This window comes from Stegostoma tigrinum, chromosome 27 (genome assembly GCF_030684315.1).
Source record: "Stegostoma tigrinum isolate sSteTig4 chromosome 27, sSteTig4.hap1, whole genome shotgun sequence".
Classification (NCBI taxonomy): domain Eukaryota; kingdom Metazoa; phylum Chordata; class Chondrichthyes; order Orectolobiformes; family Stegostomatidae; genus Stegostoma; species Stegostoma tigrinum.
In genome coordinates, this window is record NC_081380.1 from 39,624,092 (window position 1) to 39,651,545 (window position 27,454).

The following is a 27,454-nucleotide window of genomic DNA, read 5'->3' on the forward strand; positions in this document are numbered from 1 at the left end:
GTATCCTGTCACTCAGTCACCCTTTATTTCCACAAGCATAAAACTTGACATCGACCCAGCTCACCCAAAGCTGGCACCGAGATTGAGCCCAACCCCTGACACGCCTGTTTATATCTGTCAGCCAGGGCTCCCTGACTGGACCACATTAACAGCCCCTATGAGATCCCTCAGCTGACCCCGTTACAATCACTATAGTAGTTTTTTAAAAATTCATTCACAGGATGAGGGTGTCACTGGCAAGGCAGCATTTATTGTCCAGAGGGCAGTTCAGAGTCAACCACATTGCTGTGGGTCTGGAGTCACATGTAGGCCAGACCAGGTAAGGATGGCAGTTTCCTTCCCTAAAGGACGTTAGTGAACCAGAAGGGTTTTTCCAACAATTGGCAATGTGTTTATGGTCACCATTAGACACTTATTTGTTGAATTTAAATTCCACTATCTGCCATGGCAGGATTTGAACCTGGTTCCCCAGAACATTCTAGGACTCTGGATTAACCAGCAAGCCATTGTCTCCCCTTATTGACATAGTTTAATTATTAAAGATGTGAGTGTTCAGGTTGCATTTCTTTAAGGTCACCATCCTTTCATCTTGAAAGTCATTTCTGTGAATTCTATTAATTTTTATTTCAATCATGTTTGGTTGAGCAAACAAGTTAAGGGTCCAATTTCCTTACAATTTCCAGAACCAGAAGCTGCAATCTAAAGACGTGACTTAACAAATTTTGCTACTCAGAGAGTGGAGAGCCTCTGCAAAATTCGCTGTCACAGAAAGTGGTCAGGGCCAAAACATTGAATGTTTTCAAGAAGGAGTTGGGTGTAGTTCTTATGGGCTAGAGTATGGGGAGAAAGCAGCAACAGGGTGGATAAAATGTGGAGCTGGGGGCAGCACAGCAGGTCAGACGATATCAGAGGAGCAGGAAAGTCAATGTTTTGGTTTGGGTTCCTTCCGTACTGAGTTGAACAATCAGCTATGATCATATAAAATGCTGAACTGGGCTCAAGCGACTAATTGGCTTTTTCCTGCTCCTCTTTCCTGTGTTTCTAGTTTCTTATAGCTACCTCACCTCGTTCTGCACTCCTCTGCATCTACAATAGTTGAGATAATATGTATTTGTAAAGTTGTCAAATTTAAGGGCTAGATTTGGCGTCATAGAATCACTGAGGTCTATTGCATGGAACAGGCCCTTCAGCCCAAAATGTCCATGCCACTCAAGTCCCATTTGCCTGCATTTGGTCCATATCCCTCCATACCTATCCCATCCATGTACCTGTCTAAATGTCTCTTAAATAACAAAATTGTACTCGCTTCTACCGCTATGTCTGGCAGCCCATTCTGTGTCAAAAAATTGCCCCTCTGGACCCGTTTATATCTCTCCCCTCTCACCTTAAACCCACACTTTCCAGTTTTAGATTCACCTATCCTGGGGAAAAGCTGTTGTCAATCTACCTTATCTATGCCTCTCATGAATTTATAGACCTCTATAGGTCACCTCTCAGTTCCCGACACTCCAGGGAAAACGTCTCAGCCTATCCAACCCCTCCTTACAATTCAAACTTTCTTTCCTACAACAACACAACATTGTCACAGAACTTTCTTCGATGACAATGCTTTGGGGGAAAAATGTTCATGCCCAGCTTTTCAAGGTTCAGCTGGGAGCGGTGCAGAGATGCCAGCCTTGTCAACACCATTCATATCCTGAGAATGATTTAAAAAACACACAAAGGTACACAAGTGAATCTATTCCAGTAAAAACATTGAATCTCAAACCACTCCAACAGAAATAATGCAAGTACAACATGGTTCACATTCCACAGAGGCTACTGGGTATATCCTTCACCCCAGTTATATCCTGTCGAAGCTGATATCAGTCAATATTGTGGCATTGAAGAATTATTCATTCATTAAGTTTTTTGTTCACTGTTGGAATGGGACATTTAAACAGTGACATATTAGTTTGCAAAACTTGCAAAAGCAAAATACTGCAGTTGGTGGAAATCTGAAATAAAAATAGTAAATACAGGAAATAATCAGCAGGTCAGGCAGCGTTTCAAAGAGATAAGTGGAGCTAACATTTTCATTACAATCGTAACCCCAGCCCTAGCCCTATAATTAGTATTTGATTTCTTGAATGCTACAATCCTGCAAAGATTCTGAATCTTACATGCTAATGTGGATCTCTGGAAAAATATTCTTGTTAAACGAAAAGTTAATCCCGATCAAAAGACTGGGTGTGGAAACAGATTTAAACATGCAGCCATAGATTACATTTGGTTGAGGGGTGTCCAAATGAGTGAAGTCAAATAATTGTTTCTGTTGTTTTCAGTGACAGATCGGAAGAGTGGAGAATTCAAAGTACTTAATCTCTGGAAATGCTGCCCAGGTATGTGGAACTTACGGTGAGGTGTTACTGAGGAAAATAAGGGAATTAAAACCATTCAACTTCTGGCATGAAGCAAAATGTATTTCCAGACTTGCTGGTCCAGTGGTGAGTTTGTACTTGCCTAGCAACTTTCCATATTATTTACAGATTTTCTTTTAAATCAACCTCTTCAGATGTACTATTCCACATATCTGTAACAGTGGGACTTGAACCCTGGCCTTACCAACTCAGAAATAGGGACACTACTACTACACTATCAGACCCCCACCAAAGTTGTTATAAACTGCACTCTCTTGGGATAATAGAATCGACTACAGCATGGAATCAGGCCGTTGAGCCCACACTGACTCTCTACACAGCATCCCACCCATACCCACCCCCACTACTCTATCCCTGTTACCCTGCATTTCCCCATGGCTGATCCACCTAACCTGCACATCTTTGGACGTTGGGAAGAAATCAGAGCACCCACACAGATACAAAGAGAATGTGCAAACTCGACACAGACAGTCACCCAAGGGTGGAATCGAACCCAGGTCCCTGGTGCTGTGAGGCAGCAGTGTCAACCATTGAGTGACCATGCCATTCCTGGAACGTATTTCATGATCTGCCAACCCAGTTATTTTTATTCATCCATGGGATATGGTTAGGCCAGTGGTGGTTACCCAGTGATTGCCTAGAGGGCAGTCATGAGTCATCTGTATTGCCATGGGTCTGGACACTCATGTAGGCCAGACCAGGTAAGGTTGGTGGGTTTCCCCTAAAGGACTTTGGTGAACCAAAAGGGTTTCTATGACAACTGACTGTGGTTTCATAGTTGTCATTAGGTCAGTGTTCTTTGGAAAAAGAGAATTACCATCTGCCATGATGGGATTTGAAACCATAACCCCAAAGAATTATGGAGAGTCTGGGTTACTCAGCCAGTGACATTACCACAAAACCATCACCTCTCCCGATTCTACTATTTTCAGCTAGCTCATTATGTAATACCCTGCACTGAATGATCCTTTTCAATTCATTCACACAGCCATCCTGTCCGAGCATAAATATGAATTCCTTTCTTTGAACACATTGAATTTATTAAACCTATTTAGGAAATCCATTTCAATGGCTAAGTTCACGGATTTATTACACAGCTCCCAACATGGAAAATGAAATTCTTCAACTCACTTTTGTTGTATTAGTTCAAAGACCATGGGTGGAATCCTAAAGAGGCTTGAACATATTGGACCAATGTGACAGAGCTGCTTGAGAAATCCATCAACGCCTATCTTGATGTTTGGAAGAACTCGCTGCGTCTTTTAACTAAGTTCTATTGATGAGGCAAGATTCTCACTAGGCAGTGGCATGTTAGTGGGGATTGATGCTTCTTTATGTGGGGAAGTGATGGCCTCATGGTATTATCACTAGAGTTACAAAACGACATAGTGATCTGGTGACAATGGTTTGAATCCGACAGGTGGTAGCATTTGAATTTGACTATCACAAAATATATAAAGAAATTTTTGGGAATGAAGTATATTTTTCCAAAAAATATACATGGATTCTCTAAGTCAGTTTGGTTCTGTTACAACAGCATATGAAGAAAGCAAGCTAGCAATGGAGATTGACTCTATTCAACAAACAAACCATAGGCACTTCTTACTTGTCTAAGATCATACTTGCATAAATTTGAGGCACCAGGAGGGGTCAGATACCTGAATGGACCTCTATTTACCTTCAGCAGGAAGACCTCAGGTAGTGGTGTTTCCCCACTGCACCTTGGTAGCAGATGCCCCAAGCTTTAGTAGATCCCTCAGCACATAGACCTGGACTTTGGAATGTGCTAGTCTGCAACACTTTGTTTGGGCCAACTCTTTGCTCTGAAAGATCAACAAGCTTCTGGGAGATGAAAGAGCGTCTTTCATTGAGTTTTCCAATTGCTGGAAAAGCCCAGCGTTGCTAAGGGAAGAAAGCTGCCATCCATCCTTACCTAACTTGGTTCTACATATGACTAAAAACCATGGTGATGTGGTTGACTCTTAACTGCCCTCTAGCTAATAAATATTGGCTTAGATAGTGATGCCCTCATCCCATGAATGATTAACAAAGGTATATGTTCCTGTGACAATTTACAACTGCAAACTCATACACTGTGATTGAATAAATAAAACTGTATTGACTTTCATCATGCCAGACTAATATCCAGACTCCTTTCCAGCCACCTACCACGAGCAAATTGGTCACTGAGAATTCTCGATGTGAAAGTTTGAGCAGATACCGGGTGACTGTTAGCTTGTATCTGGCCACAAAAAGCGTCCATTTTGGTCACCACACAACACTGTCCAACCACCCATAGGCACCAGCTATACACAGTCCTGTCTACAGACATTGGCATCTGATAATTGCCAACTCCTCAGGATCCTCATGGCACAGCTCCTATCCACTCGTAGGACATCGAGGGATCTGCAACTTCCTTGTTAGTGCAGTGGTTGGTATCACTTGGATGACCGGCGTTGAACTCCCCAGTGGGCAGTGTGCCATTCTGGGCAGCCAGTGACACCACTGGCACTGTCACTGGACATGTAATCAGGCTAATGTTCTGGGGTTTGCATCCCACCGCAGTAGGTGGTCAAATTTGAATTCAGTAAAAGAAAATATTTATCTTTGAGTGTATTTAAAACAGAGATGGATTGGTTCTTGATTGGTAAGGGGGTCAAAGGTTACAGGGAGAAGTCCGGAGAATGCGGTTGAGAAACATATTAGCTGTGATGGAATGGCAGAACAGGCTTGATGAGCCGCATGATGCCCCTATATCTTGTGGTATTATGCATTGCGGGGCACACTAGTCAAGAAGCATTGCAAACCTGCACTGCACACCCAGACAGACGCCTACACCTGCTTCCCCCAGCCATGTCATACAACCATAGAGAGGTACAGCATGGAAACAGATCCTTTGGTCCAACTCATCTGCACTAACGATTTATCCTAAATTGATCTAGTCACATTTGCCAGCATTTGGCCCATATCCCTCTAAACCCTTCCTATTCATGTACCCATCCAGATGCCTTTTAAATGCTGTAACTGTACCAGCCTCCATCACTTCCTCTGGCAGCTCGTTCCATAAACACACCACCCTCTACGTAAAAAAGTTACCTTTTAGGTCCCTTTTATATCTTTCCCCAACACGAGAAATGATGTCACCAACCCAAGGAAACCTAAACACATAAATAGAAAGCGGGACATAACACCGGCGCTTCGCCAGAGGCTCACTGATGATGTTACCTAGAATGGTGACGAAATGTCTGAAAATGAACCTTCCAGCTCAGCGAGCAAACTCACATCCAGAACCTCAACCTGAGCTACAAATCTTCTCAAAACTCGCTTTCCCCTCTCACCTTAAAACTACGCCCCTCTAGTTTTGGACTCCCATACTCTGGAAAAAGACCTTGGCTATTCACCCTGTTCATGCCCCTCTGTAAGGTCACCCCGCAGCCTCTTACGCTGCAGAGAAAATAGCCCCAGCCTATTCACCCTCTCCCTATAGCTGGTCAAGAGGGCACGCATCTTGCTGTGCAGCATGTCTATCTCACACTGCATCCTATGAGCGGCGTGTTCTTTCAAGAACAGCATCTGGTAGACTGGGGCTAGAGCCAGGCCTGAGAGGTGACAAAAGGTCAGGGGAAGTGTTTAATGAGGCAGGTTTGTTTTTTTTATTTACTCATGTGATGTGGATGGAGTTGGCAGGACAGCATTTATTGTCTGTCCTTAGTTATAGCCTGCTCCCATCTCTCAAGGGCCACTAGGGACGGACAACAAACGTTGTCCCAGCCACCAAACCCAACATTTCCCGAGTGAATAAAAAAAAGTGGTGGGTGACCTTGCTGGTCCTCACAGAGAGAAAACCTCCATGAAACTCTATAAAACTGAGCTAAAGAAAGTTAGATTCTGCCCAATTAGTATTCACTTTGTATTTCACTGATATTTGAACGTTCTAATTCAGCAAATTGTTTATCTTGGATAACTTCTCCTACATTATCTTGAAAACTTCAATGAAATTATTTGAAAACCACATCATCCTTTAAGTTTGACAAAAAAGATGATTGCTTTTAGTAAGAAGTAGCCTCGGTTTAATTTGATTAATCATTTTGACAATTAAGGGTTTGACTGGTGCATGTTATTTCTCAATCATTTTTCTTTCACAGTTTTTGCCACAGCTGGTGATGATTCTCATAAATATTGTCAACTCTGCATTCTGTGGGCACTTAGGAAAAATTGAATTGGGTGGAGTCAGTACTGTGGTGAGTTTATGTTGAGCATGTTCACATTTATTGATCCTAATGTCTCCTGTATAACATAGTGATGAAATTGCATTGCTTCCTATCAGTTTCGAGCTCAGTGCCTTTGTCAGCTGATTAGATGTTCCTTGTGAAAAAGCCTGGTCTTTACCTGCTGCCCTCAATGGAAGGACCACTAGAGCCTAGCAGTTGCTTCAGTGGCCCCAGGCTAAAGAACAGGATCATCAGCTCGGCGTCCCAGCTCATTACCATTGTCAGTGACCCATCCTGGAAGTCCCATGTGTGTGGGAGGCATTGGGTGATGGTGACATTGGGCTCCATCAAAATGCAGTTCATGGGGAGTTCACTCTCTGGCAGTCACTCGGCTCACATAGGAGGATGGCTCACTCGTGGAGGGCATTCACCGGCTGGTGAGGTTCATGGAATATTACCAACAAAAACAACAGCTTTCATTATAGAGCATCTTAAACGCACTGACACATCCCTAGGAACCTTCCAGGGTCATAAACAGACACAGACAAGATGATGCCAAGTCATATAAGGAAGCAGATGGAAAAGTTTCCAAACACTTAAAGTAGTTTTTAAGAAAGTAGGGGAGGCAATGGCCTCGTGGTATTATCGATGGACTGTTAATCCAGAGACCCAGATAATGTTCTGGGGACCCAGGTTCAAATCCCACCATGGCAGACGGTGGAATTTAAATTCAATAACTATCTGGAATTAACAGTCTAATGATGACCATGAATCCATTGTTGATTGTTGGGGAAAAACCCATCTGGTTCACTAATGTCATTTAGGGAAGGAAAGTGCTATCCTTACTTGGTCTGGCCCACATGTGACTCCAGACCCATAGCAATGTTGTTGACTTTTAGCCCTCTAGGCAATTAGGGATGGAAAATAAATCTGCCTGGCCTATAATTCCCTCATCCTGTGAATGAATAAAGCAGGAAAAAAGAAGCATTCCTGAAGGAGGAGTGGGAGGTTTAGGGTTCAAATTCCAGGGGTCATGATTGGGGTTAGGGTGAAGACTTGGCTGTCAATGGTGGAATAATGGCAGTGGGATTCAGAGTATGGACCAGAATTGGAGGAATTCAGGCTGGGGGTGGGGTGTGGAACTGGTTGAAAATCAAGGGATTATCAAGTTCATGGTGGCATTTGAAAATAAAGATAGCAATTCTAAGTTCAGGGCCTAGGTGGGTGGCTTAGGATCTAATGTAGTACAAGGAACACACAGGTAATGGGTGAAGAGGACTCAGTGTGAGTCAGGATACAAAGAACAGAGTTTTGTTTTAAAACAGAAAGTGCTGGAGAAACTCAGCAGGTCTGGCAGCATCCTGGAGAGAGTGAGAGTTAATGTTTCAAGTCCTGTATGAGTCTTCTTCAGAATTCCTTCCTTAAAATCTGGATGGTAGAGAAAAACATTTCTGGTTAGAGTGTTGAATGAAGTGAAGAATGAAATGGGACTGAGGATCGGGGTAGCTTTGACATTGTGTGAGGTAGTTCTGATGGAGAGGAAGGTCGAGAGTATGCATATGTTGGCACATGGCACTGAGTCTGGATCACAGGATGTGGTGGGAGCAGTTGTCTGAGGATTGTTGTATGTATAGAAGATACATGTGATCCTGATGGGGTTGAACAATAAAGGATGTAAGTTCATTTGGAATCTGTGCAAGGTAAGGCAGAGCCTGGGACAGTCACTGAGGAATCAGATGTGGCTTTGAATGTTTTAATGAACACACTGTCCAAATTCAGGAGGGTGATAGAAAGCAATGAAGGTGAACAAACTAAATAATTAAAACAAAAATCCCATCAAAGAGCAAAATGGTGTGCATACTTGGAAGAGAAGTGGATGTAAATAGTCAAGAAAAAGCCAAATACTGCAAATGCTAGGGGTCTGAAATAAAAGCAGAGAGTGCTGGAGAAACTCAGCAGCTATGGTGGCATTTGTGACAAAGTTAACACTTCAAGCTCAACATGACTCGTTTTCAGAACAGATTTTTGGATATCACCCAGTTTACAGAGTTGGAAAGACTGGCTAGGAGACACTTGGGACAGTTGGACCAAAGACAAACCAAAATGTTTCAGGGTCACTGATTAAAAGGTGGCGAAAAGAGAGAAGGAATGATGAGCAAAATCATAAAAGAACATCCACAATGGTGTTTTATTTGTTTGCATACAAAAGAATCTATTTTGTATTAGCAGATCTGTGACATATCGCTAAAGGCTCCTTTTTTATTAGTTTTGTACAGGTAATAACTGTGTCGGGTTGCTCTTCCACTGTCTGCTTGTCTACAGCATGTGACACACTCATATCTCAGGTGGGTACAGCTAATGCCAGGCAGAGACATTCTCCTAATATTACATTGTCATATTGGAGAAGAATACATCTACTCATGGCAGACCTTGGGAAATGTGTGCTATTTCAGCCCCAAGGACTGGGGGCAGGGGGGCAGTATTTGATATAATTCCTGGTCAGTCATGAATGCTCTGATCTCAGCCAGGACTGAAGCTCCTGAAGATGATTCTGAACAAATGAAAAGTTGGAAACAAAGTTCATCAGATGGTGTGAAACAATCCAATTACAAATCAGTGAGTTATTTTACACTTGAATCGTCCTGCAGAATGTTAAAGCTGGCCAATGAGCCTCACTTTGTGATATGACACTCAAAAATGAACTGCACCTTTACTGAGAGATAGTAAGAGCTGCCGATGCTGGAGTCAGAGATAACACGGTGTGGAGCTGGAAGAGCACAGCAGGCCAGGCAGCATCAGAGGAGCAGGAAAGTTGACATTCTCAAACCAAAAAGCCAGCTTTCCATGCTCCTCTGATGCTGCCTGGCCTGCTGTGCTCCTCCAGCTCCACGCTGCACCTATACTGAGCATGTTAGGATCTTAGGCAAAACCAGTAGCCTTTTCTTTTAACAAAAGAAATACAGACGCTGAGCTATTTATTGAAAGCATGAAGCCACGAGGCTCCAAGATTTAAAATGAAAAAAAAATGTTTTTACAAGAGTCAAACAAAGCAAACACTAAATACTATCTTGGCTGTGCATGAAGGCCTGTATTCACATCCTATCTGCTCCAGAGGTGTGTAGCAGGTTAATTAGAAAATATTTATACACTTTCAAATCTAGAATCATCAATGGTTAGGTGCATATTTATAGATAAGTTTGTAAATTACCTACTAAATGACAGGTACAATTAAAGCCAATCTTACAAATAGACTCTGCAGTGTACTCAGCATATATGACCATTAATCGCAGGCATTTTCAAAACTTTATCTTGCTCATGAAGAAGTTCTGTTTCTAACATTGAGCCAGATCCCAAGTAAACAGCAATGAACAGCAAACCTGAGGAGCACACGTACAATCTTCACCAGTCACTTGATCTGTCTACAGTATATTCCTTGGACTCTCTTAAAGCTAAAATAGACTCCCTACAGTGCGGAAACAGGCCATTCTGCCCATCAAGTCCACAATAACCCTCCAGAGAGCATCCCACCCAATCCCTGCATTTCCCATGGCTAATCCACCTAACCTGCACATCTTTGGGCCGTGGGAGGAAACCCACACAGGCACAGGCAGAATGTGCACGCTCTACACACATAGTCACCCATGGCAGGATTTGGACCCGGGTCTGTGAGGTTGCAAGGCAGCAGTACTAACCAGTAAGCTATTGGGCAAAATTTTGTGATAGAAGCTAAATATGAAGGGGTACACCATAGAACTGCATGCCCGTCAGATACAAAAGAAAATCTTCTGAGGCCAAGATGCTCTTGAATGTGACATAACCATCAATATTGTGATGAAGGTTATTAATACATTATTATTTGTGAGCGTTGGTTATAAAGTAGGGTCAATGCGTTTTTGGTTTTTAGTTCTCTGAGAAATGTAAAGTTATTTTAAGAGCCAGAAAGATTGTTTTACAGAGGTGTCTCTGAAGAAGGGTCTAGGCCCGAAACGCCAGCTTTTGTGCTCCTGAGATGGTGCTTGGCCTGCTGTGTTCATCCAGCTCCACACTTTGTTGTCAAGATTGTTTTACAGTTAGGTGAAGCAGCCTTTCCAAGAAATCATACAAGCTAAACAACTAAACAAGTCACCTCATAAGTTAATAAGTTAATATTTAATAAGTTGAGCTCTTAAGAGGTCATGAAAAGTCAGTTTTAATTTTTGCAGAGCTGGAAAGAAGACTTTCGATGCTTTCGCAGTTCAGGAGAATAGGGCTGGACAAAGCCCTATGCTGTACTTAGAAGTCAGTGAGGAAAATCAGTGAATTATCCCAGGCCTGTGTATCTCAGGGAGAGAGAGAGTAATGGGAGGAATCCCACCTGGTGAATGTGTAGATAGATGTTGAAAGGAAACATTTGTGACTGCGTGAGTTAGGAAATTAAAGAACAAACACAGAAGTGATACCTCACTGGGGATTGGGTGGCTGTAAGAAAATTAATGTGAAAATGTGTTCAACCTTTAATTTTCCCTGGTTTGTCCAATCTTTCCAAATTGATAGATATACCCTATCTTTTGTATGATCAACTGTCGTTCTTTTGTTAAAAGTATATTCACAACCTCATGTGAACATGTTCGGTGACTGATCATCGTGATAACCTAATTGCAATCAAGAAAACTTAAATCCATCGAGCCAAATTTCATTCCTGGACCCGATTGTTCCAGTAATGACATCAGTTGGAATCTTAACAGTATCAATACAAGTGTTTTGTTCTGATTTCCAGACGTACGGCAGTAAGAACCTGAAGCGAGTCGGAGTGATTCTCCAACGAGGGATCCTCATTCTCCTGATCGCCTGCTTTCCCTGCTGGGCTCTCTTCATAAACACTCAGCACATTTTATTGGCTTTGAAACAGCCTCCTGCAGTAGCCAAGTGAGAGTTGTGTGTTTTCTTCTGTTACAAAAAAGAATAAAATAATAGAATTTTAACAAAAGACAGAAGACCGACCAATGACCCAATGCCTGAGTGTGTGAGTGAACATAAAACTGAGAAACTGAAACTAAACTTTCCTGAGAATTGAAGCTCATATCTTTGATACAAATTTGATCTGAATATCAGAATTGTTGCTTGTTGGTTCTTTAGAAAATAAATAGATTCACTGGTCCATGCTAGTAGCAGTCAGAAGCAGGCCTTTCGGCCCATTTAATGAGTACCAGCCCTTTCAAAGTGTTAGCACCACTTCCCATCTTTCTAGATATCCCTATAATTTGGTCTGTTTCAAGGATTTATTCGACTCACCTTACAAAGCTGTTATTGAATCTGGTTCCACCACCCAGGCAATTATGTCCAAATTTTAACATCTTTGTGTATAGAACAGCTTTTCCTCGAGAGGTCCCTCATCCTCCGGTATTGACCCTTCGACCATTGGGAAATAATTTCCCTTCAGTTTAACTAATTCAGACATGATTTTAAACAGAAACAAAAACAGAAATTGCTGGAAAAGCTCAACAGGCCTGGCAGCATCAGTGGAGAGAAATCAGAATTAACATTTCGGGTCCAGTGACCCATCCTCAGAACTGATGGTAGCTTGGAAAATGTTGGTTTTTATGCAGGAAATAGGGTGGGGAGAGGGGATAAGGCATAACCGATAGGCAGGGATAGAGCCGAAAGAGAGAAGCGGACAATTGGACAGACAAAAAGTTGGATAATGATCCGACTAGGAAGGTGAATAGCTATTTATGGGGACTGTTAGTAGCTCACTATTGGTTGTCTATAATAGCAGACCATATGATAACAAGGCCTAGTGTATGGGTATTGAGGTAAGGACATAGAGTCGTAGAGCTATACAGCATAAAAACAGATCCTTTGGTCCAACTGACCCGTGCTGACCAGATATCTTAAATTGATCTAGTCCCATTTGCCAGCATTTGACCTATAGTCCTCCAGACCCTTCCTATTCACATACTCATCCAGATGCCTTTTAAATGTTGTAATTGTACCAGCCTCCACCACTTCCTCTGGCAGCTCATTTCATACACACACCACCCTCTGTGTGAAAATGTTGCCCCATAGGTCCCTTTTAAATCTTTGCCCTCTCATCTTAAACTTATGCCCCTCTAGTTTTGGATTCCCCTACCCTGGGGAAAAGACTTTGGCTAATCACCCTATCTATTGCCCCTCATGATTTTATAAAACCTCCATAAGGTCACCCCTCATCCTCTGATGCTCCAGAGAAAGTAGCCCCAGCCTATTCAGCCTCTCCGTATAACTCAAAAATCCTCCAACTCCGGCAACATCCTTGTAAATCTTTTCTGAGCCCTTCCAAGTTTCACAACATCCTTCCTCGAGCCAGAAGACCAGAACTGAACGCAATATTCTAAACGTGGCCTAACCAATGTCCTGTACAGCCACAGCATTACCTCCCAACTCCTATACTGAGTGCAGTGACCAATAAAGGCAAGCATACCAAACACCTTCTACAACCCTATCTGTCCGTGAATCCACTTTCAAGACATGGGTGAGTTCAAGCCCAAAAATTATTGAACTCGAGGACTGTTCCAGAGTTCCCAAGCAGAAAACAAAGTGCTGTTCTTCCAGCTCGTGCTGAGCTTCAGTGGAGCGCTGCAGCAAGCCTGAGACAGAGATGTTGCACAGGGAATAGGCTGGTGTATTAAAGTGGCAGACAATCGGAATATCAGGTTTTTTTAAGCAACTCCATCAAATCTTCTCTTAATCAGTCCTGCTCAAAGGGGAACAACATGAAGCTGTCCGTACTATCCTTGATCCAGTATTAGTTAATCTCCGCTGAGCCATCGCCTAATATTTTCTTTTCCACAATTTCCAACTGATAAACGTAACTGTGCAGCTACACAGAAATATAACTTTGAAATGCATTCCTGGGAAAAAGGAAAGTTGATGTGGAAACTGGTCCTTAATACTCTAATTTCCAGGGCCTTGCGATGGCCGGGGTAAATAACACTCTACTCTCCACCTAAGGCAAATCATACTGTGTGTCCAGTCCCATCCCCCTCCACCTCCCGGGCAAATCACACTGTGTGCCCAACCCCTTCCCCACCCTCCCCCCCAGGGCAAATCACACTGTGTGTCCAGCCCCTTCCCCCTCACCCCCACCCCCCCCCCCCGGGCAAATCACACTGTGTGCCCAGCTCCTTCCCCCTCCCCCCTGGGCAAATCACACTGTGTGCCCAACTCCACAACCCCATTCCCCTTCCCCCTCCCCCCTGGGAAAATCACACTGTGTGCCCAACTCCACAACCCCATTCCCCTTCCCCCCCCCAGGGCAAATCACACTGTGTGTCCAGCCCCATTCCCCTTCCCCCCCCCCCAGGGCAAATCACACTGTGTGCCCTGCCCCTTCCCCCTTCACCACCCACTTCCAGGGCAAATCACACTGTGTGCCCAGCCCCTTCCCCGTGGCTCTCCAGCTGCAGGTCCACCATGTTCCTATGCGTTAATGATACCTTGCCGTCTTCCGACTAAACCAAGATTAAACGAAATTTCACACAGTGCCTCTCTCACTATTTCAAAAATCATGCCACCCCTGGCTTCTGCTTCCCCTGAAAACACAGGACCCCAGGGCAGTTGGCCCTGATTCACGTTAACTTCTGGATGTGTCTGGCCCTGTGTTGCTGGCAGTGTCAAACAGTGAAGGTGATAACGAGTTTTGCGAAGATTTGTAGCTCAGGTTGAGATTCTGGATGTGAGTTTGCTAGCTGAGCTCCCATAACCACTCCCCCCTACATCAAAGACATTTCCGAAATGACTGCCAGACTACTCAGACCCCTTGGCATCAGGGTAGCCCATAAACCCACCAACACACTCAAACAGCAGCTAATGAACTTAAAAGACCCTATACAGACAAAAAATAAAACAAACGTCATCTACAAAATACCTTGCAAGATCTGTGACAAACACTACATTGGACAAACTGGCAGAAAGCGAGCCACCAGGATACATGAACATCAACTAGCCACAAAACGACATGACCCACTATCACTCGTATCCTTATATACAGATAAGGAAGGACACCACTTTGATTGGGACAACACATCCATCCTAGGACAAGCCAAACAGAGACACGCACGAGAATTCCTAGAAGCATGGCATTCCAACCGGAACTCCATCAACAAACACATTGATTTGGAGCCCATCTACCATCCCCTGAGAAAAAGAACAGGAAATGACATCACCAGTGCAGGAAATGACATCACCAACCCAAGGAAACCTAACCAGATAAATAGAAAGCGGGACATAACACCAGCGCTTCATCGGAGGCTCACTGATCATGTTACCTAGAAAGGTGACGAAACGTCTGAAAACGAACCTTCCAGCTCAGCGAGCAAACTCACATCCAGTGAAGGTGATTTTGCATGCAATCACATAGAAACAGATTGATTTTTACATGTGTATGTGGTAGGAAAATGTACATTGATCCCATACCTGTGTGAACATTGCACCAGCTTAGGGCTTAGTAAAGACATTCACGTTGCCTTTGATGACCATTTAACACTTCCTATTCATGTACCCATCCAGATGCCTTTTAAATATTGTAATTGTACCAGCCCCCACCACTTCCCCTGGCAGCTTGCTCCATACACGCACCGCCCTCTGCGTGAAAAAGTTGCCCCATAGGTCCCTTAAATCTTTCCCCTCTCACATTAAACCAATGCCCCTAGATTTGGAATCCCCTCCCCTGAATGTTTTAACTTTAGTTTTGTTGTCAGTTTCACTCTTACAAGCATTGTGTTCTGTTTTCATTGGCACAACTCTACGTGAAGATTTATATTCCTGTTCTACCTGTAAGCGCAATAAATTTTTATTATTAATGATATTAAATTTTAATTTGCAGGTGAAGCAATAACTTCCTCAATCAAGTTCCTCACAAGTGTAAGACCCTCCATCACAGGAAACAGGTTATCAAGCATTTCTTACCTTTTCACCGTGCAGGATTACTGAGGCTGGTAACAGCATCTCAGGGGATCTCCTCCAGTCCTGACAAATCTTTAGCCTTCCCCATTGATTCTCAAAAGAGAGAATCATATTTATATTGCACCTTTCAATACCTCATATTTTCCAAAGCGCTTTTCACTGAAGTATTTTTGAAGTGCCATCTTTGTTGTATAATAGGAAGCTCCTGCAGTCAATTTGTGCATAGCAAGCTCTCACAAAACTGCAAAGTGATGAATAACCAGATAATTGGCTTTTTCAATATTGATTTATCAAGAAGTATTGGCCAGAACTGAAGAGATTGATCTTTGAATTAATGCCTTTGGATCTTTAAAGTCCACCTGGCAGAGCAGAAGGAGTACAATTTAACACAGAAACATAGAAGCAGTAACACAGGCCATTCAGTCCTTTGACCCTGATCTGCCATTCATTATGATCATGGATGATCATCTAACTCAACCGTCTGCTCCTGCTATTCTGCCAGATCCTTTGCTCCCTTCAGACCTAAGTGTTGTATCCAACTCCTCCTTGAAATCACCATCCTCTGGATGAAGATATTACTCCTCATCTCAGCCCTAAATGGTTTATCCCATTTCCTTAGATGGTGATCCTCATTCTGGAAACCCTGGTCATTGTCAACTTCCTTCCTGCACTGACCCTGTCTAGTCCTGTTAGGATTTTACAGACTTCTATGAGATTCCCCCCTTCATTCTTCTAAACGCCAGCCAATTTCACTGTAACTGATTCAACCTCTCCTCATATGTCAGTCCTACCATCCTGGGATTTAACCTGGTATATCCTCATTACACTTCCTCTGTGGCAAGGCTGGCAATGTGGCTTAGTGGTTGGCATTGCTGCCTCACCGTGCCATGGGCCCAGGTTCGATTCCAGCCTCAAGCAACTGTCTGAAGTGGAGTTTGCACATGCTCCCTGTGTCTGTGTGGGTTTCCTTCCACAGTACAAAGACATGCAGGTTATGGTGGATTGGCTATAGTGTCCAGACATGTATAGGTTAGGTAGAACCAGCTTATGAATGCAGACCTTGGACATTTCAAGTTCAAGGTATAGCTTGGCTCATACAGAACCTGAGTGAATAGCCAGCAGTGACATTGAACATAAGCCACACGCACGCAGAGGATCAGGTAGGTAGTTGCAATCACCATCTCAAAGGTGACTACAGATGGACAATAAATAAAGAACTATCCAATGGCATTTCCACCCAATTTTTAAGTTTTTAATAATTCTTATCACATGTCTGGCTAAAATATAACTTTATTCTCTGTTTCAGTAGTGATTGCTGCATTAACTTATGCTGATTGCTTTCCAGGCAGCATGCTTTTGTGAATTAAAGATCAAATGCCTGCAGAACCGAGTAAAGTCACAGGATGTTGCATGAGAGTCAAATATTTTTACGACACAACATAATTGGGTGTTATCAATTTCACATTCATCATACTGACAATCATTTGGAAATAGTGAGAGGATTCATAACATTCCAGGAATTATTTTGGAAGAGTTGTCTTGTGTACAAAGTATTAACAGCACAGAAGTAGGCCATTCTGCCCAACAGATCAAAAGGCCTGCTTCCACACTGTAGAGTTTCAGGCATGAGGACCTATCAGTTTTGTAGATAGATTGGAACCTTTGTGATAAGAAAGTCATCATAGTCCCACTGGCTCATTAGACAGACAGTTGGTGGTGAGCTTAACCTGAGAGTCACTGTACCCTTGGGTGAGGACAAGTAGGCGAGATATTCATTGTAATTTCAGCCTCTGTAAGAACTGAACCCACAGCGTTAATGTTCTACATTGCAAGCTAGACGCTCAACCAACTGAAGTAATAGACCAATAATGTTGAAGAAATTCAGTAGATCAACAGAATTAACATTTCAAGTCCAATAATACTTTTCTTCAGAATTTCAAGGTGTTTTCCTTTGAGAATACAGTGTTTAGGAAAGATTTGAAGAAGTATTCAAAAACCAAAATAGGCTTGGACAGATTAAGTAGGGCTTAGCTGTCACCATTGATGGAAGGTTGAGAGCCAGAAGAAGTAATGTAGACACGAGGAGAAACATTTTCACGCAGCAAATGTTGGGTACTGAATGCACTGCTTTGGAGTATAGTCAAGGCAGGGTCAATCGAGACTTTCGAAAGGGAATTAGGCTGCTTTCTGAGAAAGAAGAATGTACAGGGCTACAGGAGGAAGTTTGGGGAGTGTTATTTGGTCATTTGCTCTGAGAGAACCAGCACAGACATCGTGGGCTGAATGGCCTTACCTGTGCATTATGATAATATCACTCTCAGATAAACAAGTCCACACTCTCCCCATTATGACAGTGATTCTTACAATGGTTCACAGGTATGCACAACATGAAAGAGTTGAGAGAAAATTTGACTTTGGCTGGGATCGTATAACCTTCAGGAGTCAATTCCTGAGAGAGGGCTAATCATCTTCCTGTAAATACAGATTTCTGGCTCACCCTAAAGAATCAGGAATCTATGCCTTTTCAAAAATAGTCACCCTTGGGCTGTTTGCCTGAGTCTGAACTAGATTCCATCCTTCCCCAAAATAATTCAACAATTTATCCAGATACTTGTTAAGTTCATAACTTTCCCTGTTTACTTTGAGTAACAGATTAGATGATGCAGCAAGCTCCTGATGACCTGAGAGCACATATCAGATAGAGAAAGATTTCCATCAATGAAGTACATTCCATAGCCTCAGCCATGGTGATGTGCTTCACGATCATTGAACTACTTTTCAAATGTTTATTTTTCTCCATTTTCTCACTCGACTCTCTCTCCCTTTAACCTCCTCCAACACATTTGCATTTCTGAGTTCCTCTCTATCTGCCCTCTTGTGTGTTCCTGATATTAACTGCTCTATGATGATATCTATGCTTTCAGTTGACTTAGCCCCAAGGTCTGCGATGCCATCCTTAAATATTTACACTTCTTTCTTCCTCCTCAAGATATTCCCAAAACCTCACACTTTGACCAGTTTTTTTGGCTTTCCTTCCTGATATTTCCTTCAGTGTTTTGGTGAGTAACTCTTCATTAATGCCCTTATATATGGTCTTGGGATATTTCCCTGTTAAATACATGATATAATTGAAAGTTGTCATTTAAGTGCAGTAATTGTTGTAATAGGAGAAATGTGGAAGTAATTTCTTACACAAATGACTCATTTTGAAAAGATTATTTATGTTCCCAAAGGACTTTGAGTTAAAAAAAGGGACAAGGCAGGCTAGAAAACTTCAGTTAAGACACTGTGTATCGATGCTGTGACCATAAGGCCAGAAGATATAGGAGCAGAAATTATGCCATTCGGCCCATCGGGTCTGCTCCGCCATTCAATCATAGCTGACAAGTTTCTCAACTCCATTCTCCCACTTTCCCCCTGTAACTTTTGATCCCCCAACAATCAAGAGCTTATCTATCTCTGTCTTAAATGTACTCACTGACCTGGCCTCCACAGCCTTCTGTGGATGTGAATTCTATAGATTCACCACTCTCTGGCTGAAGATATTTCTCCTTATCTTCGTAAAGATAAAAGCTCTCCTTATCTTCATAAAGGTCTTCCCTTTACTCTAAAGCTGTGCCCTCGGGTCCTAGTCTCTCCTACCAATGAAAACATCTCCCCAACATCCAAGCTGTCCAGGTCGTTTCAATTAGATCCTCCCTCATCCTTCTGAACTCCGAGTATAGACCCAGAGTCCTCAAATGGTCCTCAAGTGTTAAGCTTTTCATTCCTGGGATGTTCTTGTGAACTTCTTCTGAACCCAATCCAGGGCCAGTACATCTTTCCTGAGATATGGGGCCCAAAATTGCTCACAATACTCCAAATGTGGCTTAGCCAGAGCCTTATAAAGTCTCAGTAGTACATCCCTGCTTTTATATTCAAGTCCTCTCAAAATAAATGCCAAAGTTGCATTTGCCTTCCTGACTACTGACTCACCCTGTAAGCCTACCTTCAGAGAATCTTGGACTAGAACTCCCAAGTCTCTTTGCACTTCAGACTTCTGAATTTTCTCCCCATTTAGAAAACAGTCCATGTTTCTATTCTTTTTTACCAAAATGCATGACCTCACACTTTCCCACGTTGTGGATGTTTGGGAGTCTTGGTCGGGTTTATTCATCTCCAGGATGGGGAAGGAGTTGGGCTTTCAAATTTGTTGTGAGGGATTGTATTTTTGCAGTTTTACATTTCCAGTTCTGTTTTCTTGTGGATCACTTTACTGACTTTACATTAAATAAAGATGAACAATGTTAGACAAATTGGTTGGTGAGGTCACTTTTGGAATATTGCATTCAGTTCTGGTCTCTCTGCTCGAGGAAAAATGTTGTTAAACTTGAAAGGGTGCAGAAAAGAGTTACTAGGATGTAGCTGGGATGGGAGGGTTTGAGCTACAGTGAGAGGATGAATAGGCTGGGGCTATGTTTCCAAGAAACGCTATTGGTGTTATCGTTAGACTGCTAACCCAGAAACTGGTAATGTTCTGGGGACTGGAGTTTGAACCCTACCATAACAGATGGTGGAATTTGAATCCAATAAAAATCTGGAATTAAAAGTCTAATGATGACCGTGAATCCATTGCCGATTGTTGTAAAGCTCCATCTGGTTCACTAATGTCCTTTAGGGAAGGAAACTGCCATCCTTACCTGGTCTGGCCTACATGTGACTCCAGACCCACAGCGATGTGGTTGATTCTTAACTACCCCCTGGGTAATTAGGGACGGACAATAAATGCTGGCTTGGCCAGCGATGCCCACATCTCATGAATGAGTTTTAAAGAAATTCGAAGGCTGAGGCATGACTTGTAGATGTTTATAAAATCATGAGGGTCATAATAGAGGTGAATGGCAGGTGTTGTTTCTCATTGGTGGGAGATTTCAAAACTAGAGGGGCATAGGTTTAAGGTGAGAAGGGAAAGATTTAAAAGGGACCTGAGGGACAACATTTTCATGCAGAGGGTGGTGCGTGTATGGAACGAGCTGCCGGAGGAAGCGGTGGAGGCTGGTACAATTACTACATTTAAAGTGCATCTGAATAGGATGGGTTTAGAGGAATATGGGCCAAATGCTGACAATTGGGAATAGATTGGTTTAGGATATCTGGTCGCCATGGACGGGTTGGACCGAAGAGCCAGTTCCCATGCTGTGAAACTCTACAACTCTATGGACTCTACAAGTGGGGCATGGAGAGGGTTAATAGAGAGCAGCTGTTCTCCTCAGTTGAAGAGTCAACAACAAAGGAGGCATAACTTCAAGGTGAAAATAAGGAGGTTTAGAAGGGATTTGAGGAAAAAACCTTTTTTCACCTAGACAATGATGGGGATTTGGAATGCATTGCCTGGGAGGGCATTGGTGTGAGAAATCTCACAACCTACAAAATGTACTTGGATGAGCACTTGAAATGTCATAACGTTCAAGCCTATGGGCCTAGTGGAGGAAGTTGGGGCTAGTGTAGGTAGTATATTTTTAGTGGTACAGCCTGATGGGACAAAGGGCATTTTTTGTTCTGTACGGTTCTATGAATCTAAGTGTAGGACAGTTCTGACTCCTCCAGTACAGAGCTCCATTACAGTGGGATGGAGAGTCAGCAACAAAACCCAGCCACAGGAGCAATCAGATCTTCAGAAGGGCAGGGGTTTTTCCAACATCCTGTTCAGAGATATTGTTATTCAGCTCTGGAGAAAACGAGAGTTGAACCCCGGGCTCCTGGCCCTCACTGCTGGGTGAAGAACTCTCAGCAGGAATTTCCAGCGGTAGTGTTCAGAATCAGGAGCATGTTCCTAGAATCCACAAGCATTTGCAAAGAGAAGGCATTAATCTGCTTTCTCAAAGAACACCCACAGGCACCAGGGGCTGAATGGCCTCCTTCTGTCGCGCAACATTCTCTGATTTGCTGCACTCTCAACCCCTGGCCATGTTCCGGCTCGGTAACACAGCCCGGAATGTGCCTGTCAACCTGTATAACGTCACAAAACATCCTAATCCATCATCTCTTTTAAAAGCTGGCACGAGAAAGCAAGGTTCAGTTCCAGACTTCGCTGAGTTGTTGATTTAGGGGAACAACAGCTCAGAATAAACACTACTCCTCAGAGGAGAGAAAATGTCACTCTCAGACTATTCTTAGTACACTTTGGAAGTTGTTTCTGAGTGACATTGGCACAGATCAGGGGCCCTCATATCTCCCTTGAGCTCAGCGACAGGTGTTGGGACGGTATGTGGGGGGCTGTGCTGGGGTGGGGTGGGGGTGCTGTTGGTGGGGAATGCTGAAGGAATGATAATCAGATGTTGCCACCCGTCTCCCAAATTAAAGCACACAAAATTGTTTGGGTTTTGCTCAAACACTGATTTCACACATTGTATTTTATTTCTATTTTACTGTTAGCTTGTTTCAATAAAGTATGATTTACTGTTTGTTCGTTCCGTTCACAGGATTAATTAATGAGGCCCAACTCGGAGCACAGTCCATTATTTATCAGGTTATTTCAATAGTCTCCCAGATAACAATGGAGAATCGATACAAGTTCAGTACTCAAGAGACTGATGCATGTTTGACTGAAGACTGGATGCTTTAGTTGAATGAGGAAGCAGCATTACTGTAAACACTCTCATGAATATGATAAATGAAGGTTAAGTAGTCTCCTCTTTTTACTGCGGGTTCCTTAAAGCTGTTCCACACAATGGACTGGTTTTAACTTGGCGGGAAGCCCCTGCCAATTTGGCCGAAAGTGTCACACAGGCATGGAATTAGCTCTTGAAGGACCATGAATCGGTTTAAGGTGAATTGGTTCCACACACCTGGGAGAGCTCTCTGGTCCCAGCAATGGCACTGGAGTGACCAATTTGGGAGGGGGTGCAAAGTGAGCCCACACATTGAAACTCGCCAGGCTTTACACCTGTTCTAGGCCTCTGAAGCTTTTGTTTGGTTGCCCATTGAGGCTACTCAATTGGCTCACAATCAGGCAGGCTATTCAATGCCTCCAACTCCCACAGGTCACAATCCTGTCCCACAGGACAGGAGTGCGAGGTTAGGCAGGTATAGCATTTGACACTATGTTTATATGGCAAGTCCAGTTGAGTTTCTGGTCAATGGTACCACCCAGGATGTTGATAGTGGGGGATTCAGTGATGGTAACACCATTGAATAGCAAGGGAAGAAGGTTACGTTGTCTCTTACTGGAAATGGTCATGGCCTGGTGTTTGTGCAGTGTACGTGTTACTTGACAATTGTCAGCCCAAGCATGAATATTGTTCAGATTTTATTGCATTTGAATGTGGAATGCTTCAGTATCTGAGGAGTTGTATATGGTGTTGAACATTGTGCAATCATCTGTGAACATCCCCAGTTCTGACTTTATGATGGAGGGAAAGTCATTGATGAAGCAGCTGAAGATGGTTGGGCTGAGGACACTATCCTGAGGAACTCCTGCAGAGATCTCCTGGAGCTGAGATGATTGACCTCCAACAACCACGATCATCTTCCTATGTGTCAGGTACGTCTCTAACCAGCGGAGGGTTTGCCCGGAATTCTCATTGATTCCGGTTTTCTCAGGGCTTCCTGATGCCACACATTGTTGAATGCAGCCTAAATGTCAAGGACTGTCACTCTCAACTCAATTGTGGAATTGTGCTGTTTTGTCCAAGTTTGAACCAAGGCTGTAATGCGGCCGGAGCTGAGTGGCCCTGGCAGAACCCAAACTGGCTGTCACTGAGCAGGATTCACACTAAATCAATCCATTCAGAGACTTTGCAACACCTCTCTGGAGCAGGTGAGATTTGAACTCAGGTCTCCTGGCTAAGAGGCAGGGGCATTACTCAGTTTATTGCTGAGGAGGTGCTGCTTGTTGGTGACACCATCTAGAAGCTCAGGATGTTAAAGAAAGCAGAGTTGGGATGGTTTTTAATGAGGTTAGTTCTAAAACCAAATGCTTCCCAGTAGCTGGAAATCTGAAACAAAGACAGAGAACGCTGGAGAAACTCAATGAGTCTGGCAGCAGGGACAGAATTAATGTTTTGACTTCTGTATGACTCTTCTTTAAACCTGAAGAAAACCTGTAGAACCTGTTTTGAAGAGCAGTCACTCTAGCACTTTCTCTGAGATAGTAAAAACTGCTGATGCTGGAGTCAGAAATAACACAGGGTGGGGCTGGAGGAGCACAGCAGGCCAGGCAGCAACAGTGGAGCAGGAAGGCTAACATTCATGACCCAAAGAGGAGCCTTCCTGCTCCTCTAATGCTGCCTGGCCTGCTGTGAACATCCAGCTCCACACTGTGTTAGCACGTTCTCGGTGTTTGTTTTGCTTTCCAACAGAGATCAGGTAACTCAGTACAATGGACCTTCCTGGTTCATCCAGTTATAGATCTACCTACAAATATATTAACAGAGCAGTAATTATCGGCCATGGATTAAATGGAGCTGGACACATGGAGAATAATATACAAGGAATGGCTTGTGTTCTTCCTCCTGCAGATTCCTCTGGGCTATGGGATGGCTGCAACAGTTCGTGTCGGCTGTAAACTCTGTTAAAGCTGCCCTCGGTTGTATTGGTGAGTCCAATCATGTAAATCTACTGCATTAACTAAAATGATGATTATTCAAGCAATGCGTCTCTCACTATCCGTCCTGTGTTCTCCCCTTTGAAAACTGTACTGGTAGGCTTAGCTTTGTCTGGGAAAGCCAGGTGATGAAGGATGATCCTGGAGCGGTCTTTATTCTGTTTTATATTTCTTCGCACTTAAGTAAAGACTTCTAAATACACAGCTCCTAACCCAATCGAATATAATTTTAGTAATTGTTCAAATAAAGCCCCAAATCATGTGCTCATCTCAGTCTGACTAAACACAACTGACATTATGCTATCCCACATTTAACACTCTTAAACAACGATGCTCTAAATAAAAATGTGTCAATCAAAAATCATTTTCTGATAACAAATGAGGTGATAAGTGTAGGTTATGATCCTGACCTGTGATATTTAACATAGGGATATTATTAAGCTGGAGAAGGCCCAGAAGAGATTTTCCAGGATGTTTCTGGGAATGGAAGGCTTGAGTAAGGATAGGCTGGGAAATTTTTTTACTGGACCATACCGGGTTGAGGGGGTGAAACTATGGAAGGGCTTTAGGTAAGGTGAATGGCACTTGTCTTTTCCCGAGGATGAGGGATTTCAAGTCTATGGGGGCATTTTTTTAAAGAAAGATTGAAAAAACGCATTTTTATACAGAGAGTGGTTTGTATGTGGAATGAACTGGCAGAGAAAGTGGTGGATGCGAGTCAGTTACAATGTTTAAGAGACATTTGGATAATAAGTACATGAATAAGAAATGTTTGGAGGGATGTGGGCCAAGCACAGGCAGGTGGGACTAGTTTAGTTTGGAACATGGTTGGCATGGACTGGTTAAACGTTAAACGTTCCCATGCTGCATGACTCTACTTACATTAAAAACGTATTGACTGTCTTGAAGCTAACTGGTTTAAATGTCCTGGGAAAAGACACAATGGCGATATCCCCTCCACCCAGTCAAATAGGCTGATGTTTACTGTCCATGATTAATCAGGGAGAAAGTTCCTGGTACAAGTTATGGGAGTGGTGGGGAGGCATGAGTCCATCAAACTGAACCCAGGCTAGGAGTCAACACACACATAGAGTGGTGAGGTCATCTGCTGGAAAACGGGAAGGTAAACAGGACCAGTGAATGGCAACATTTAAAGAAAAATTTTGCTGAAACTTCAACTAGATTACATTAAAATAAGATAAAGAACTGCTGCAGATCTGAAACAAACAAAAGCAGGAAAAAAGCTGGAGGAACTGAGCGGGTCTGGCAGCATCTGTGGAGAGAAAAACAGAGTAACATTTTGAGTTTAATAATCCTTCTCCAGAATTGATGGGAGGTTGTACGTTTGTAGAGGCTTCCTCACACTGACAGAAGGTAATATGTGTGTAGAGAGTTCCTCATGTTTTTCCATATATTTCCACAGGGTGTGTTTCCTTCATCGTTGCAGTGACGAGTTCATGAAAAAAAATTGTACAGCATAAAAGCTAATCAATACACAATTACAACATTGCTTTAGGGATTATCTGAAAACGCTCTAACATTGTTTCTCTTTTCCATTTTCCAGAGAAATTATGCATTTAGTTGCAGAAATAATTTCACTGGGTGCTGCCTATCATTGGATCAATGCCTTTTGGGTGAGTGTTTCTGCATTTGTGAGCTAAGTGCGTGTACATTCATGGTGCCCTGTTGCTTACACTTTTTAAATGTTGACTCCATAATTTGAAATGTATTCATTTTTGTTTTCCTGTAGTACCTGCCAGAGATTCTGCCATGGTTATAAGCTTCTACTTTCCTCTTTAGTACAATTGCAATCTCACATGGAATTTTACAGCCATTTGGAGTCAAAGTCATTAAGGTTGGTTGTAGATTTCTTCGGAATTTTGAGAATAGGAGGCATCCTGGTTTCCAAGTTGTGGGAATGCTGGAGCGCTGTCTTGAGCGCTGTTAGAGTCGCTTCATTTTGGCTGTGCCCATTGCAATTAAGAATTTCAGGAAGAGTAAAGCAACTTGGAGAGAGATGAACACAGATGGTAGTGGGAGTCCTTCAGCGGTGGCTAACTGAGGTTCCCCACTTGATGATTACTGACTGAAAAGATATTTTTTCGGAACAAGTACTGAATGTACAAGTGGAGAAACCACTGAGGAATTTCATCTTTGATCCCTTTGACCTTGGAATTGTTTAATGCATTTCTGTTCAGGGTTGTCCTGTTACGAACTTTAATAGACATGTAAGCTAAAGCACTAATGAAGTTCATGAGAACAGTTCGAAATATGCAGCTCACTGATGTGGGTCTCACCGACAGAAAATGATATCACATTGACTGTTATTCATGTTGCAATGGAGACTGTGACCAGTAGGTCAACGGGCACATGGATTTGGATCTTAGGAACAGGGGACCATTCAACCCCACGAACCTGCTCTACTGGTCAATGAGATTGTGACTGATCTGTGTCCAAAATCCATTGTTCTGCCTTGATTCATCACCCTGACAACTCCATGCAATAAAAATCTGTCTCTCTCTGTCTTGGGAGCTCCAATTCTTCTTCAGCGTCCCTACCCTTTCGGGAGACTTCAGATCATTGTATGCAGTAAGATTATAAATTCAGAAAAGAATTTTCATTTGTTACTTTCAGTGTGAATGTTAAAAGAAAGAGTGCTGTTCACATGAGCTGTTCCTCCTTACATAACGTCAGTGTTGGGTTGACAATGTAATCCATTGGTTAAAAATAATTTAATGGCATGCTCAGCCACTATGTTTTGTTTCCTTTCCATTGAAGTTACAAGTCCTTATATAATCATTGTGATATGTTTTGCTTGCAGGGTGTCAGTGGTGGAGGTGTTAAGAGGAGTTGGGAAGCAAAAGCTGGGAGCTATTGCTAACCTAGTTGGTTATTACTTAATTGGGTTTCCCATTGGAATTGCCTTGATGTTTGCTACAAAACTTGTTACCTTGGTATGAATTTGAATAATTGTTCCCTTTACTGTTCTTTACTGACAATTATCACCTACTGCTATCGGAGGATGTAGTCTATCTTGCAATCAATATTGGAGAGTGAAGTTAGTTCACCCTCTGGAGTACAATGAGTCCAGCCCTGTGTGTTTTTTTGGGGTCAATGTTGATCAATACTCTGTACAATTAGATAGGGTACGGTGCTCACTTGCCACCAAAGAATCATAGAATCCTTACCGTGTGGGAGCAGGCCATTTGGGCCATCAAGTCCACATCAACCCTACAAAGAGCATCCCACCCAAACCCATCTCCACCCCCTATCCTATCCCTGTAACCCTGCATTTCCCATGGCTAATTCATCTAACC

The 27,454-nt window shown here is 42.9% G+C and overlaps 1 long non-coding RNA gene across 1 annotated transcript; it reads left to right on the plus strand.

Moving 5' to 3' along the window:
- Window positions 1-24,048: 24,048 nt before the first annotated feature.
- LOC125464394 (uncharacterized) lies at window positions 24,049-27,059 on the plus strand. Its single transcript, XR_007250016.2, has 4 exons — window positions 24,049-24,128; window positions 25,702-25,771; window positions 25,888-25,992; window positions 26,959-27,059. It is a non-coding gene; the product is annotated as an uncharacterized LOC125464394 (long non-coding RNA).
- The last annotated feature ends 395 nt before the right edge of the window (window positions 27,060-27,454 follow it).